Raw genomic sequence first — 15,101 nt, 5'->3', positions numbered from 1 at the left:
TCTGATTTAAAACACAATAATAACGAATTATAATAGAGAACCTGAAGTTTGGATAATTTAATGGCGCACTGACTGCCACTATAGGGTATGGCAACGCCTTGTTCCTGAGATCGGAAACATTAAAACAAAAACAAACAAAAAAAAACCGCACATGATCATTTATATGACGGAATTATAAACTGTAGCTGCCACACAACTAAATTATCTCACTCGGCTACTACGTAAATAACCAAAATAAACTATGGCAAAGCATATTTTTTTTTTTTTCATTTTCATATAGAGCTGTAATAACGACACCTACTAATAAAAATAACTTGTGTCCCCTGCTTTACGTGTAGAGCTATAATGCATTCATGTGGTATTTACATGGGGATATTTTCACGCATTCCACTATTTTCCAATAAATGCGACATACTTGAACTGTGGATTTAGTTAGTTGATATTATAATTTTGCGTAATAAAAAAACGATAAGAGCTTTAAAATATATACCTTAAATTAAATACAAGATCGCTTTAGATCAAACGTGCTCATACTGCGGAAGTCCTTATCTGGCGATGCCTAGTGGTCATATGATATAGACCTACTAAAATGGACAACTATTTCTGTATGTAGTACAGATGCAGGATACTAGAGTTGTCTTTTGCGCAACATCAGTAGGGTAATAAAGGAGACTGCCATTATAAATGACTTCAGTCAGAAAAGGGCCCATGATATTTAGTTGAAGCCAAACTGGTACATTTTTCTTTAACTTTTGCTTTAATGGTATATTAAAGCTATTTATACATCAAACTGTTTACAAATTACATCATCTCGGAAAATTTGCATGAATAAAGCACATAACCTGTTTGGGGAATTTCATCTTTTATACTCTTTCATTAGGAACCCCTATGTAGCCTATGTACTAGTATAAACTCTATTAAAGTACGGCCACAAGATTATATGCCATATGCTCAGAAGCTTATTTGCCAGTTTTAACTTCAACTTACAGCTGCCAAAAAAGAACAAAAAAAACATTGGACCACATGTGCGTAAGGTCATAGACTATCCTTCAGGGTCGCTAGTAAAGTCCAAATCAACACAGATGATTACTTGCTGTGACAACAAAAAAAAGGGAACAACTTCGATAGCTTTTACTTGAACTTTGGTGTTACTGAAATCATTCTGGCTTCAAAAACTATTTAGAAGAGGAAAGTAAATTCATTTTTTTCCACTTGCCTGCAATTTTTTATTCAAAGTTTTGTTTTTTTGGGTTTCTGAAATCCTACATTTTCCTGTGTACCGTACTGAACCCATGTATATAGATAGCCTAACAAATTAGTATGCTGAATGCTTATATTGTTTTTATGAAGGCCAACTAATAATTAGGATATCGGGGATGACATCATTAAATTAAATTTGTTCTCAAAAAATATTCGCCCCATACAATGTATTAATTCAGGGCTCAACTTATTAGACCCACAGCTTAATTTGAACCATGTGAAAGGAAAAAACGTTAAAAAGGAGAAAACCGCATAAAACATGATTCATGTTAAACACTGGTAAATGTAGGATAATGGTTTGAAGACAGAACTGATCCTTGCAGAAGCATCCCAACACAACATTCAGTGTAGAATATTAAGTATTATAACGCAATGTCAGTATTGTAGCGTTTGTGTAAACACGAAGCACATGGTATGTTTTACTGAAATACACTGCATATAACACACAAATGGAGATGCTAGGCAGAATGATTCACCTTTGTCTTTATAGTATTCATTGCCACTGAGTACATTTGAAAGTGAATGGTGACTTGAAGCTGCCAGTTTGCCCAACATCTTGTTTTACTGTCAATAGATAAATACTGATTATAAACAAACATTAGGTTCAGAAAATGATGATAGCTCTTTGGGTGTGAACGACCCTTTTAAACACAATGGCTACATAATTGTGGTCCTGGCGACTTGTGATGTTTCAGTTTACTTTTGCAACTTTTCATAGAAATGTTTGGATGAAAGTAGCACAGAGACAAGCAAAGGCAGCCTCGTTCTGTAATGTTTTTCACTGTATTCTCTCTCCATTGTTTTGTTAACCCAAGTGGGTTCTGTGGTTGGTGCACAGCTGATGCCAATAGCGTGTCATCGTGGGCTGGATTTCTGCTATGCACGAGGAAACTATCGTAGCTGATTGGTGGAGTCATACATCTCGGCCAATCACGTGCGTCGAGAGCGAGCGCTATGGAAGTGTTTCAACCAATCACGTTGGTTTAGAAGGCGGGATGTACACAGTGCTACTCGTGACACCCTCTCGATAGACCAATCATTGAAACTAGTGGGCGTGTGGACTGAACATTTCGTCCATCTAAATCATTTGTGGGCATGTATAATATTGACATGTCCCGCCCCCTGGCCGGTCTGCAGACTCACACAAATACAGTTGTGTGTCATAAAGATGCACTCAGATGCGTCAAGTAATACAATAGTGCGTTTTCACTGCTATTCGTATTCTGTCGACCTGTGATGGCAATTGCGAAACTTCCTGCACCCCTGACAAAGTCGCCGTGACTTCTTTTAAGATGTATGATTCGCTGTATTGACGCGTTTTGTGAGTGAAGTAACGTTAGCCGTTACCCGAGCATACAAATCATCAGATTGACTCTGAGCTTGCTAGCTGCTCTCTTTGTGTTTTTACTCCGGCGTCTTGGGCGCTTGCAAGCGACAACAACCTTGCAAGGAATAACGCTGCATTTTTAAGCTTCTTTGCTTGAGTGTATACAGCAATCCGAGCAAGGTATCTGATCCTATTTACACAATACACTAATTACCTTTAATACCCAAATAACCTTAAGGGATACATCTCATTACAGCTCGAGCTAGCGATGCAAATCACAGAAGAGCAAGTGGAAGATTGTTGTTTTAGAGCTAAACGGGTCAGTTTTTTTTCGACAAAACTGCGGAAAAATGACAGGGGGTGAAAATTGTGACGCAGTTGTGTAAAAAATAGTGCTTGCAAACACGTCGAGTATGATCTGGCGCATTACGTACGTCCCTCTGAAAGATCAACTGCATATCGTTGTGAAAAAAATATCTTTGAGCAAAAGATAGAAAAATCTTTTTTTTGCAGCATTTGGTCGCATTCATCAGTCGGGGAGAGTACCGATTGAAATTATGATTTGAGGGATTCTGGGAAATGTGGTTTATTCAGCCGAACCATTTCATTGGCAAACGCAGGCGTTGATTGTCGTTGGACTACATTTCCCAGAAGTCCACAGTCCTCTTCAAATACTTTGAAAAGTCGTTGCAAGTTGTGCACGTATGCTCTCATATGTGAGCTAACGTTATGTGGCAGAACATCTTATTTCCAACTGCAGTCAGTATAAAGATGGTGAATGTTTCAAATGTGTTGGTGTGAATGCTAGTAATACTGTTTCTTAAATGTTTGGGGTATTTCATATCCGATGACATTCCTGACAACAGCGTCACACGGTCACAAAGTCTCGTTTTATATGCCGAGTTTGCTTTAATAATGTCATGGATTAGATACCGGACTCTGTTTAAACTGAATTTCTTTCATCAACTCTGAATTTAATATTGTCTCGGGTGCTTGTCTGCTCGCCCATCGCTTGTTTAGAAAGGCCTGCACCGATACGTTCTTTTTTTTTAGATCCGAATAGCGTGAACGTGGAAGTTTATAATGTTTGCGAAATAAATCATACGCGCATGTGATTTTTCACATCGCTACGTCGGTCTTTAATTTTCTCTAAAAATGCTAATACTAACCTAGTTTTTCATGCACCAACGCATGTTTTATTTCTATTATTTGAAAACAACCAAATAAACAAAACATACAAAGAGTTAATTTAATAAAAGAAAAGTTATATTAAATTTAACCAGTAAGCATTTACATTTACATTGGTGCCTGATCCACCTTCGTCATGTTATTAATTTCATTAAAACGAAGGATAATAAGAACCATACACTTCAAATAGGTTTTTTTATGCTTTAGAATATATACATTTTTATATGTCCATTGCATAAGCACAGTTCTTAGACACTGAGGTCTAGTGGACATTTAAAAAGATGGCCATTGACCTTTAACAATGCACATCTATTCATATCTGAATATCGTTTTTTGATATTTAGACTGTTTTATCTTGAAGTATATGCTGAATAAAAAAAAAAATCTGGGGATCTAAAAGTAAATTAACGACTGAAAAGGAAATGGCATAACTGACTTTCTTTGAAAACAATTAAATTCATCACATTATCACATACAGTGAATCAATGCGTCTTTTGAAGTGTTAGGTTACAAGTTTCTGGAATATTGCTTTTTTTGTGCAGCTGGAGTTAAGTATACCATTGCAAGCCTGTTTTCATCTATATTTGGGTCTCTGTGTATATTTATTCTCAAATATATCTAATCCCAAATCTTGCGTTCAATCATACATTTTCTAGATGCAGAAGATAAACTATGACCTGATATTTTACATGCTAGAGAAATATGACCTCCACACTGGCATTTACTTTCTTGATGAACCAAACCATACTTGATAATATAAAGATTATGGATGACAGTGTTGGTAGGCGGCTATATTTCTAATGAAGACACATAGAGCAGTTAAATGCATACTCTATGCCTTAGAAAACACTTCAGCATCTCACATGGCCTCTCATATTTCTGTCGCTCTACAGGCTGACTGGGGCAGAGGATTCTTTCCCATATCCTCAATAATTTCAACATGTAGACTGAAGACACTGTATGAACACACACACACACACACACACATATATATATATATATATATATAGTACATATATACACACACACCACAACAAGTAACACGCAGAAACCCATGTACAGCCCAGATGCGTATATAACTGCCAGGAGTAACAGATGTTTGTATGTCCCTCACAGATTTCCAGCTGAACTCTCATTTGTCCACACTGGCCAGTATCCACAAGATCTACCACACCCTGCACAGGCTGGTAAATATGTACTCCGTCTGCATGCACTTAAATATTCATCAGCTTTATTCCAGATTTAACATGAACTCCTTTAAATAGTTTAAACCAAGAGCATTTTTACAGGTGGGATTTATGCACATTTTCATTTATAGTACATCTATATCTAACTTCATTTGAAAGCACTTGGAGATTTGTTTGATTTGATTCAACCTCTCTTCAAACATGACTTTTAAAAGAGAAAACATTTTAGGAGGCATTAGAATAGATCATTTACAACCATGATTAAGTGGGTTATGCAAATTTTTAGACAAATCTGCCCTGTATGTGTTAAAATAGCATAATCATGACGTAAAATACTTTTGACAATAAAAACCTTCTAATCTCTATTGAGATTAATGCAAAAGCTGACGCTGCTGTACTGGCCAGTGTTGCTTGTCTTGGTAGATTAGCATTGTGGGATAGCGTGTTTGGCTATATGTGAGATTAGGACACTCAAAGGCATTATTACATACTATAGATTAACCTTTGACCAAAGTCATTTATTTAAATAACTACCCTGATAACCCTGATTCACACAGAATTTTGCTTTACATTAACTTATTTCCAGAACTTTCCTCCCCGAGAAGAGCACAGGCAGCATCTGTAAAGGTTAAAGGAAATATAAGCTGATCAGCCACCTACATCACACACATACATGTGCTTACTTTCTTCTTTTTTATGGTGCGGTGCTAATATCTGCTACTCTGCTGCAGAATGTTGTTTGAGTAAGAGAGAGAGTGAGAGAGAGGGATTGTGGGTGTTAAATGCGGTTTCTTTTTCACCATAGAACCTGACAGAAGACGTCGGCCCAGAGACTCACGGTACAGGTAGTGACCTCACCTTGCATGCTTCTACATCCCTTCATAACCTTATCAACTAATATCAAACATAATAAAAAAAAAAAAAAAAATGTAATGTTTGTTGAGATTTTTTTTTTTTTTTTTTTTTTTTTTTTACTGCTGATTTTACATTTTTGTTAGAACTTAAAAGGTACTTGATACTGGAAACTTGCATCACGATGTATAATTTTTTTCTTTTACACAACCATTTAAAATTTGGAGTCTTAAGATTTTAATCCTTTTATTCAGCAAGGATGCCTTAAATTGATCATAATTAACAATAAAGACATGTATAACGTTACAAAAGATGTCTGTATGAAATAATTATGTTCTTTTGAGCATTATTCATCAAACAGTCCTGAAAAAATGTATCAGTTTCCCTCTTATTGGTGAACATCTTACAGGTTGCAGACTTTTAAGAAGCTTGTGTATTTTTTACTATAATCCTTATATTTTTTTCATTATAGAAGTAACATTCCTCCAGGTTTTAATATTAAAGCTTGATAAGAGATCTTTTGAGTTTGCAGGCCATCTTAAAGGGGACATAACCCACACAGTTTTGGCCAATCTCATGTTTATCTTGAGTACTTATGTAGTGGTATTGAGTCCTTCATATTTTCGAAGAGACTTTAGTTTTATCAGATAATCAGGTTATCATGTTTGTGTTGTGTCTGCCTCTCTTTTCTAGCCTGCTGCTCCAGAGCCATGCCCCCCAGGAAAAAGAGGAGACCCACTGCTGGAGATGACCTGTCTGCTAAGAAGAGCCGGCAGGATAAGTATGCTCAAAACATTCACCTTTCCATTCATCCATCCATCTCTCCAGCCTTTCATCTCTGTCCATTCCATCTGTCCGTTTACTTTACTCTAATTCACTCAAAACATACACACTCATCCATCTAGCTAACTCTCTGATTAACAAATAAACTAGGTGTCTGTCAATTCATGTCAATTAAGAAATTATATTTATGCACAGAAGGAATGGAATGTTTTTATAATATATTAATGTCAATAGAAAGTTAATTCTGTTAATTCTGTAACATATCTGTTAATTGCACCATCAGATCTCTTTATGTGGGTGGATTTCTGCCCTCAGAGCATGTCTCTCTTCTTGTTTGTATCAGCTGTAGCATGTTCGTGCTTAAATGTGTATACAAATGGTGTGTTAATGTGTATTTAAATAGCCTCCACTTAGTCATTGTCTATTCATTTCAGTGTTTACAGAAAACAGGAGACATTGCAAATCCAGGAAGCTGAAACTTTTTCAAGCAAGAGATGTCTAGAATGGTTCTATGAATATGCAGGTATTGTGGACAAAATTGTAAGTCATAATGTCTAGAAGGCAGTGAATAATGTCACCTATTTTTAGGCTAGATTTTTATTTTTTTTTTGGATTCAGAATTCCTTGTGGCTTCAGACACTTTCCAAATGAAGTTAAGATGCAAATAGAATGACTATAAGTATATACTAACATTTATTTGGAAACTTAAGTCACACTTAAAAATATCTGAATTTCTTTGCATACAAAATATCAAGTAAAGAGATAAAATATCAAACCAAGTGGCATCTGCAAAAAATATGCTTTTCTGAGAACTAACTTCACTTTTTCAGTTATTTTTAACAAATTGGTCTCACAGTGATTCTTTTTTGTGAATATATACAGTAAAGTCAGTTCCTATTAAGTTCAAAGTGCTCTGGCACATTAACATATGAACATGTTCCACAAAGTTTGACAACTAGAAAGTGTCCAAGACTTTTTGTTTTTATTTTAAATGGTATACCTATTGCTTCATACTGTATTTTGAAACCTAAGTTAACAAATTTGCATTTAATTTAGTTTGTTCTGTATGTCTTTAAAATAAATGCCATGTTTTTAATGTAATGCAAAGACATTTATCAATTTTTAATTGTGGCTTAAGTGTCTAATTACTTTTTGGGGCTACTGTATGTAATAGTAAATTGTGTTCGAATGTGTCGTGTATATAGGGTGCGATGACGTTTTTGGACCGGAAGGGATGGAGAAATTCTGTGAAGACATTGGCGTGGAGCCAGAGAATGTACGAAAAATAAACTGATCTAATATGATTTCATAGTTTACTCTAAAAATATCTTGCTAGTAGCTTTACATTTTAATGTATGTTTGTACGCAGGTAGTGATGCTGGTACTGGCCTGGAAGCTTGATGCCCAGAGTATGGGTTACTTCACTTTACAGGAGTGGCTCAAGGGAATGGGCTCATTGCAGTATGTCTGGCAAAACATGGACCTTAAATGCATCTACTACCATGCTACTACATGTATTCTCATCCCAATCTTCACTTTTCCTTTTCTGTCATACACAGATGTGACTCTACTGAAAAACTCAGGAACTCTCTAGACTACCTGAGGTCTGTCCTCAATGATGCCACCAGTTTCAAGCTCATTTACCGATATGCCTTCGACTTTGCCAGGGTAAGTGTGTATATGCATTAGGACAGATGATTGATGAACATTAATCATCATCCACTTTACAAGCTCTGGTCTTCTTTTAATACTTCAACACTATATTTGGTTTGGCCAGTGGCTGTGCATCTGGAACCTTTCTGTGTTTTTTTTTCTTCCCTGCATGCTGGGCACTGTTTTGTCTTTCAGTTACAGCAGACAAGGGTTTGAGACTGCTGAGAGATGGTGCTATTTTGGGGTTGTTTTCACCTCTTTGTCTGCTCAGCAGAAGTATCTCTTGTCCAGATAGTTTTTTTTTTTTTTTTCACTCCCTTGGTATGAATTGTAAAGCGACTGGAGCTTTGCTGAGTGAAGCTCTTACTCAAGCCATTCGATAGGGCTGATAAAGAGGAGCAGTACAAATAAATAGCTTGTGGCAACCTTGAATGGATAACATGACATTCATCCTGTCTAGATCAAACAGAATTGTTAATGTCTGAACTCATCTTGTACATTACCAAAGTGTGTGTTTTTTTCCTGAGGCTAGCAAATTTTTTCAGTTGTTTTAAAGGGGAGCATTTTTTTTTTTAAATGCCATGAATGTGCCGAGCACTTAGCGCCGCTCGGGGCCGAGGGTTGAAGAACGTTCAACACAGTGCTCATCACTGTCACTTTTTAGTCAGCTAACCAATCACAGTGGAGGAGGGGCGGGACTAATACCAAAGTCTCTTTAAGGCAAGCTATTTCCCTCAGGGGCCATTTTTGAAATGCTCCTTCTCTTTGAATGGGGAAACATCAAATTCTCCAAAACTGTACGACAAGTTTATGATTAAATTTCATATTTGTAATCACCCCATGAAATCTGACAACAATTGATTCATAAATGTTGTTTCTTGTGCTCAAATCATGTTAAAAAAAGCGTATTATTCAGGCTAGATCAGCCAGTGTGCACGCACAGTCCTAAGTGCGCATCTCTGAATGCTGACTGTTTCTATAACAACCAGGACTTCTAACGGCAGGTGCAGTGATGTGCTGACTTTACCGATTAGTGATTGGATCTTGTATTCAGAATGCAGGGCTTCCTTCGATAGAGCGGCCATTAGGGCTGCACAGTTAATCCTAATTAAATCGCAAAGGCGATAAATCGTGATTAGGCAAAAGCTGCGATTTTCATGCATATCTTTCAGTTAAGCACAGTTCTGTGCTCAGCAGTAAATCTCCATCCGAAGGCCAGAGGGCGCTCTCGCGCTGAAACTCCAAATACGCCTTGCAATAGAAATCCAGGAAGTCCCTGTAGCGGTAACTGAATACACAGAAGATTTATCTACTTTCATTAATTCAACGGGACTAATAAACACACAACTACGACATTATATGATTCATCTGAGTTTGTCTTATTATAATTTTTTATTATAATAAAGCATATAATAATGCAGTGCTAATCGACATAGCCTTTGTCACTGCTTAGAATAATTTGAAATATGTTGCATGTCTTAACATGTGACAATTAAATAGTCTGCGATTATAAATGCGATTTTGCGTAGCTTGTCAGTCAACTACGGCTCTGTGTAGTAAATGCTGCTCCATCTGAAAGCACGTGCTGGAGATTTACTACTGATTACAGAACTGGCTTTACTGACAAGATGCGCATGGCAATCACATTCGATTTAACATGCACATTTGTGCAGCCCTAGTGGCCATATTGAGTGTTGAATTTTTCCCCATTCAAAACTATATATGAGTGACATATCTTGGGTATTCTATAGTTATTACTAATACCGACCAGCTGTCACACTCTGCTTGTACTACGACTGAACAACAATGGAGAAGTCAATATGACTTGTGTCCGAGTATTTATGTCTATACCAGAGGGAATTTCCAGACTAACTTAATATTGTTATGAAAAATAATGCTTGGAGAAACATTTAATTCGGGATGCGTCTGCCATATTACTTCAGCAGATATTCCATTACATAACAACCAAAGCATCTCAGCTGAAAAGAAAAAAAACCCCGCTGCACTCTCAAGTGCTCACAGCTGGGCATTTTTTTTTAGCTGGGTTTGGTGGACATGCTTAAAAGTTAAAAAAAAAAACTATAGGCTACTGTACTTAAATGTTAAGTACAATACAATTTCATCAATTTCAGTTTCATCAATCTTTTTTTTAAGTGCAGTTTTTAAACTTAAGTACAGTACAGTTTTTATTTAACTTTTTGGTACAATATATTTTAATTTATCAATTATTTAATTTTTTTATTTACCTTTATTTAAGTGAATTTGAGTGGTTGTGTTTGTAATGTTTATTTTGTGTGTTTAAAGTGTTTGAAGTTGGTGAATATTATTATTATTATTATTTGTTATGATTTTTTTGATTTTTTTTAGTGCTACTGTATTTTAATGTTGGTCATTATGGGTGGTACGTGGAGAGCCCAAAATTTTCTGAGGTGGTACTTGGCGTAAAAAGTTTCAGAACCACTGGCTTAGAGTAAACGCAGTACACCAGTTTCTGAAGCGGATGCAACCTGGTTTTACGTACCTTGGCTATAATTGGTAATTTACAGATTGTTACTTCACCACCATAATTGCCATCTTAGTATTTTTATTGTGATGTGTGAACTTGTATTCAAACTCTTTAAACTTTAATATGTTTGTTACCCCTTTGCAGGAGAAGGATCAGAGGAGTTTAGACTTGAATACTGCCAAGTGCATGCTGGGACTTCTGCTTGGGAAGATCTGGCCATTGTTTCCAGTGTTTTAACCAGTTTCTAGAAGTAAATATTTGAAACTTTACAGTCTACCAGTGTCACTTTAATTATTTTACATGACCAGTCAAATGTTTGAACACACCGTCACATTAATTATTACTACTCATTATTACTAAAGGGATAGTTGACTCAAAAATGAAAATTCTGTGATAATTTACTCACCCACTCTTTCCAAAACTTTTAATTCTGTGAAACATAAAAGAAGATATCTTGAAGAATGTTGGGAACCAACCTGTTTTGGTTACCAATGATTTCCTTTGTATGGACAAAAATTTTTTTTATTTTATGTTCACCAAAAAAAAGTCATACAGTTTTAGAACAACACAAAAGCAACAACAAAAAAGTAAAACTAATAAAAAATCTCATATATTTGACATTCAGCCAAATTCATGCATCATGGAATGCTTTTTAAGCAGCATTGAGAGAGTTCTACAATTTTATAGCTACCATTTTGTGTTTGTCTGAAGAATCAAATTCACCATACATTTTAAATAAAAAGTTTTAAGAAGCAAATTTAGTGAGTACAGATATTTGACTGGTAGTTTATTCAGATATTTGCACATCAGTACATATTGCCTTATACTTCATGTCTGGGAAATTTTTGAAAATTATTCCTCTCTTTTTCCCTCCACAGCAATCTAAGTATAAGGTTATAAATAAAGATCAGTGGTGCAATGTTCTAGAATTCAGTAGGACTATCAATCTTGATCTCAGTAACTATGATGAGGACGGGGCCTGTGAGTAAAAACACCCACAATTTAACAAACCATAATTCCTTTGTACAATGCAGCTGGAAGTACATCAGATTTGTCTTTTGACTAATTTTTCTCTTTTCTCAGGGCCAGTGCTGTTGGATGAGTTTGTGGAGTGGTATAAAGACAGAGAGATGTCGTAGCGACAGCTTCCCCATGCCTACCACCATCACCAACTAGAAACTAATCGCCAACTATCACAATGACAATGACAATGACAGTGACGACAGAAACGGCTTTGAAACAAACATCTAGGAAACAAAGTACAATTCAAAACTGAAGTGTTTGCGACAGATGATGGTGGCCCCTGGCGATGAGGGCTTGAGTGTGTGAGTGTTTGCATAGAATGTAATTATTATTGCACATGTTTGTATGTCGCCCTTTTAGCCGGGGCCATAGGGTCACTGGTGGTTGTGTGTTGGAGAAACAGCACCTCACCGACTCCACCTAATGCCCCCCATAGCCCACAATGCATTGTGGGTAAGCACACGGCCAGTGTTGGTGCCGCCTTCCCACCCCACTGTGATGTTTCATATTGCTGTGAATGTTTCGATAGGCTCTTATAAGGAGGATGAATTTGGATTCTCCATTAGGCAGGGTAGGTAAAATCTCCCATTCTGTATGAAGTTTAGGTAATTAGGGCATGGAAGGAAAGGAAAAGGAAGAACCTGCTTGACTTTTTACTGAAGGTCAGTGACTTATTACTAAGACTTTATGGGTCAAAAATCAAAATACCTTACAGTGTCGCTCTGCTGATGTGGTCCAAACACTGTTTACTATGGTTTTTATGTTAAAGGATGATGACAGTCAGAGCATGTTACCACAGATGCATAGCAACCTTTGCCATAAGTTTTATTTTTACCAGTCTCACTGCACTTGGTTGCCATTTAATAAAGCACACCTCATGCAAGAGCTTTAAGTACTTCCTGTGGTGTTGCATCAGTATCCTTATCACCACTTGCATTCTTGATATTGATTATGAGATCTTCAAGAATGTTGTCTGCTCAGCAGACAGTGGGTTATACGTATATCTTTTTCCTGGCTCGCATGACCATTGTGCATTCGCACAGGCAATGACTAGATAAGGCCATCTTATTAAAAAGTGTGAGCAGGTTAAAGTGACTGTGGAATGCATTGATTATATGATTTGATTCCTTAGCAATGCAACTATACTGTGCATGTCATGGTTAAAATGACAGGACATGGATCTATGTGATGGATGAGAGAAAGCTGTTAAAGTGCACTTTTGATTTCTGTGATGAATTGCCACAAAAATATAAACACAGGTATCCTGCCCTAAACGCTGACACTCCTTTGCCCACATCCTCTTACGCAGATCTTGTGGTCAAATGTGATCACCTTAACCCATAGTGACCAATGCCTAGCAACTATTTAACGTTCTAGTTATGTTTGTAAAACTGATGAGTTTTGTCTATTGCTGTGGAGTGAAGCTAACTTGTCATCTGAACAAGAAGAAAAAAAAAATGCATGCATGCATTCTGCAATTAGAGCCGTCTTAGTGAATGAATGAGGTTTTTGCTTTTTGTACTGTTTTTTTGCTCGTTTGTTTGTTTTTTTTTTTTTTTTTTGTACAGGTATTTGTAGAAGTGGACCTTTTTGTGCTTAATTTGGGTATCTGCGGTCATGCAGTCTTAACGCTTTATGAAAAACCATGATTGTGTGATGGTATTTAGAGCTTAAAACACACTTGTAACCTCATCTGTTGAGATGTTCTTCTCTGCATTGCCTTCTCCGCCATCTCCACCAAGTGCTAAACTACCCTGTACAATAGCATTAGCATTTCAGTATATCTGCAATTTCATGCAGACTTGCTAATTTTGTTATGTTCATCTTATAAGGAATTACAATACAGAGACAAAAATTATTATTAACTTTATTAAAGCTTTTTTTTTTTTACTGGTTTCAAGACATTTTTGATCGGTTTTAGGTTTTTCTTTTCTACTTTTTCTGAAAGATGAAGGTTGCTTACCATAAATTATTTATCAAGTTACTCACACAGCGTCTAAGAAGCCAACAGTCTATGTATGCTGTGCATGCTGGCCAGAATCCTTTAAATCCTTTACGTCTACAGATATTTGTCATAATCCCATTAATCTGCACCCGTTTGTGCCTGAGGGAAATAGTGGTTTAAAAATAATTATTTCAACAGATAGACAGGTTCCCTGTGTTATGACTGTTGCTTTTGTTGGGGGAGTATGTAATGCAGAGGGCTGAGCATTCTCATCTGACTGTATATATGTATGGATGTGTGTGTCTATGTGTTTGTTTTCACTGTAACCTCTCTACATTCAATATAAAGGGGTTTATTAACGAAATGTGGAGTCATTTCATCTGTTTTAGATGTCATGTTTTAAAGAAGGGAAAACTTAGACTAACAGCTATTCTGGAGTCATGCTGAGACTCTTTCCCTATTTGCTGGAAAGCTAGTATTCAATAAAAACCATCAAGATTTAGTGAAAGGGACTGAAAAACAGTGATTCGACAGCTTTGGAAGAAAATTTATAGTCCCATTAATGGATATAATGCGTTTTGAGTGCAGTTAATACCCTTTGGATTTTTCTTAGTACTGCACATCATGACTGATAAAATCAACTCAGTGTTTATAATCTTTGACGATACACATTCTTATGTACATTCATACATTGTTTCAATGCAAAAAGAACAGAACTTCTATTTATGAAATACTGAAAGAAGTTTAGGTTATGTTCATAATTATATTACAATATTTACAATACTCAGTAAAAAGCAAATCCCCAACCTCCAAAGTTGTGATTTTGAAAGTATCAGTTCAGATTTGTACAAGATTGTTTGTCTGGTGAGTCCAAATGAACTCTTTAGCTAAATAAAAAATTCCCTGTACTTTGGAGTTGAGTTTACCGGTGACTTGGAGCTGAGTGTTGATGTACTCTGAGTTTTAAGGCCGCGTAAAACTGGAGCTTTGTCTCCTTCTGTGCCTCTGGAAGTTAATGTGGTCCTTGTAGAGACACTGCTGTAAGTATGTTCTGTTTGGAATGGTGTCACTCCTCCATAATCTGCTGATGATCTGTCTTGCTTGTCGCCGCCTTGTTGCATGGAGGATAGGGATGCAATTTTGAACTCATCCATTTCCCTTCTCCTTTGCTGCAATAATTGTCTGTGTTGCAATAATTGATACTCTCTGGCATCCTCTTGTTCTAGGGGAGGTGGGGATGTCTGTGGAACTGCTGGTGGCTCATCTTGGACATCCACAACCTCATGTCCTACAGATTGTTCGTCACTGGATGAGGAACTTGACTTTCTTAACTTTGACTTTAGGCCAGTCAGCTCCACTGAACTGTCCATAAGCTCT

General features: G+C 36.6%; 1 pseudogene; it reads left to right on the top strand.

The window, feature by feature from the left end:
* The first annotated feature begins 2,351 nt into the window (after positions 1–2,351).
* LOC122133960 lies at positions 2,352–14,088 on the top strand (annotated as a pseudogene).
* Positions 14,089–15,101: the final 1,013 nt, after the last annotated feature.

The sequence above is a fragment of the Cyprinus carpio genome, unplaced genomic scaffold (genome assembly GCF_018340385.1).
Source record: "Cyprinus carpio isolate SPL01 unplaced genomic scaffold, ASM1834038v1 S000006753, whole genome shotgun sequence".
Taxonomy (NCBI): domain Eukaryota; kingdom Metazoa; phylum Chordata; class Actinopteri; order Cypriniformes; family Cyprinidae; genus Cyprinus; species Cyprinus carpio.
Note: the sequence above shows the minus strand (reverse complement) of the source record. Positions and strands in the feature narration are given on the sequence as shown.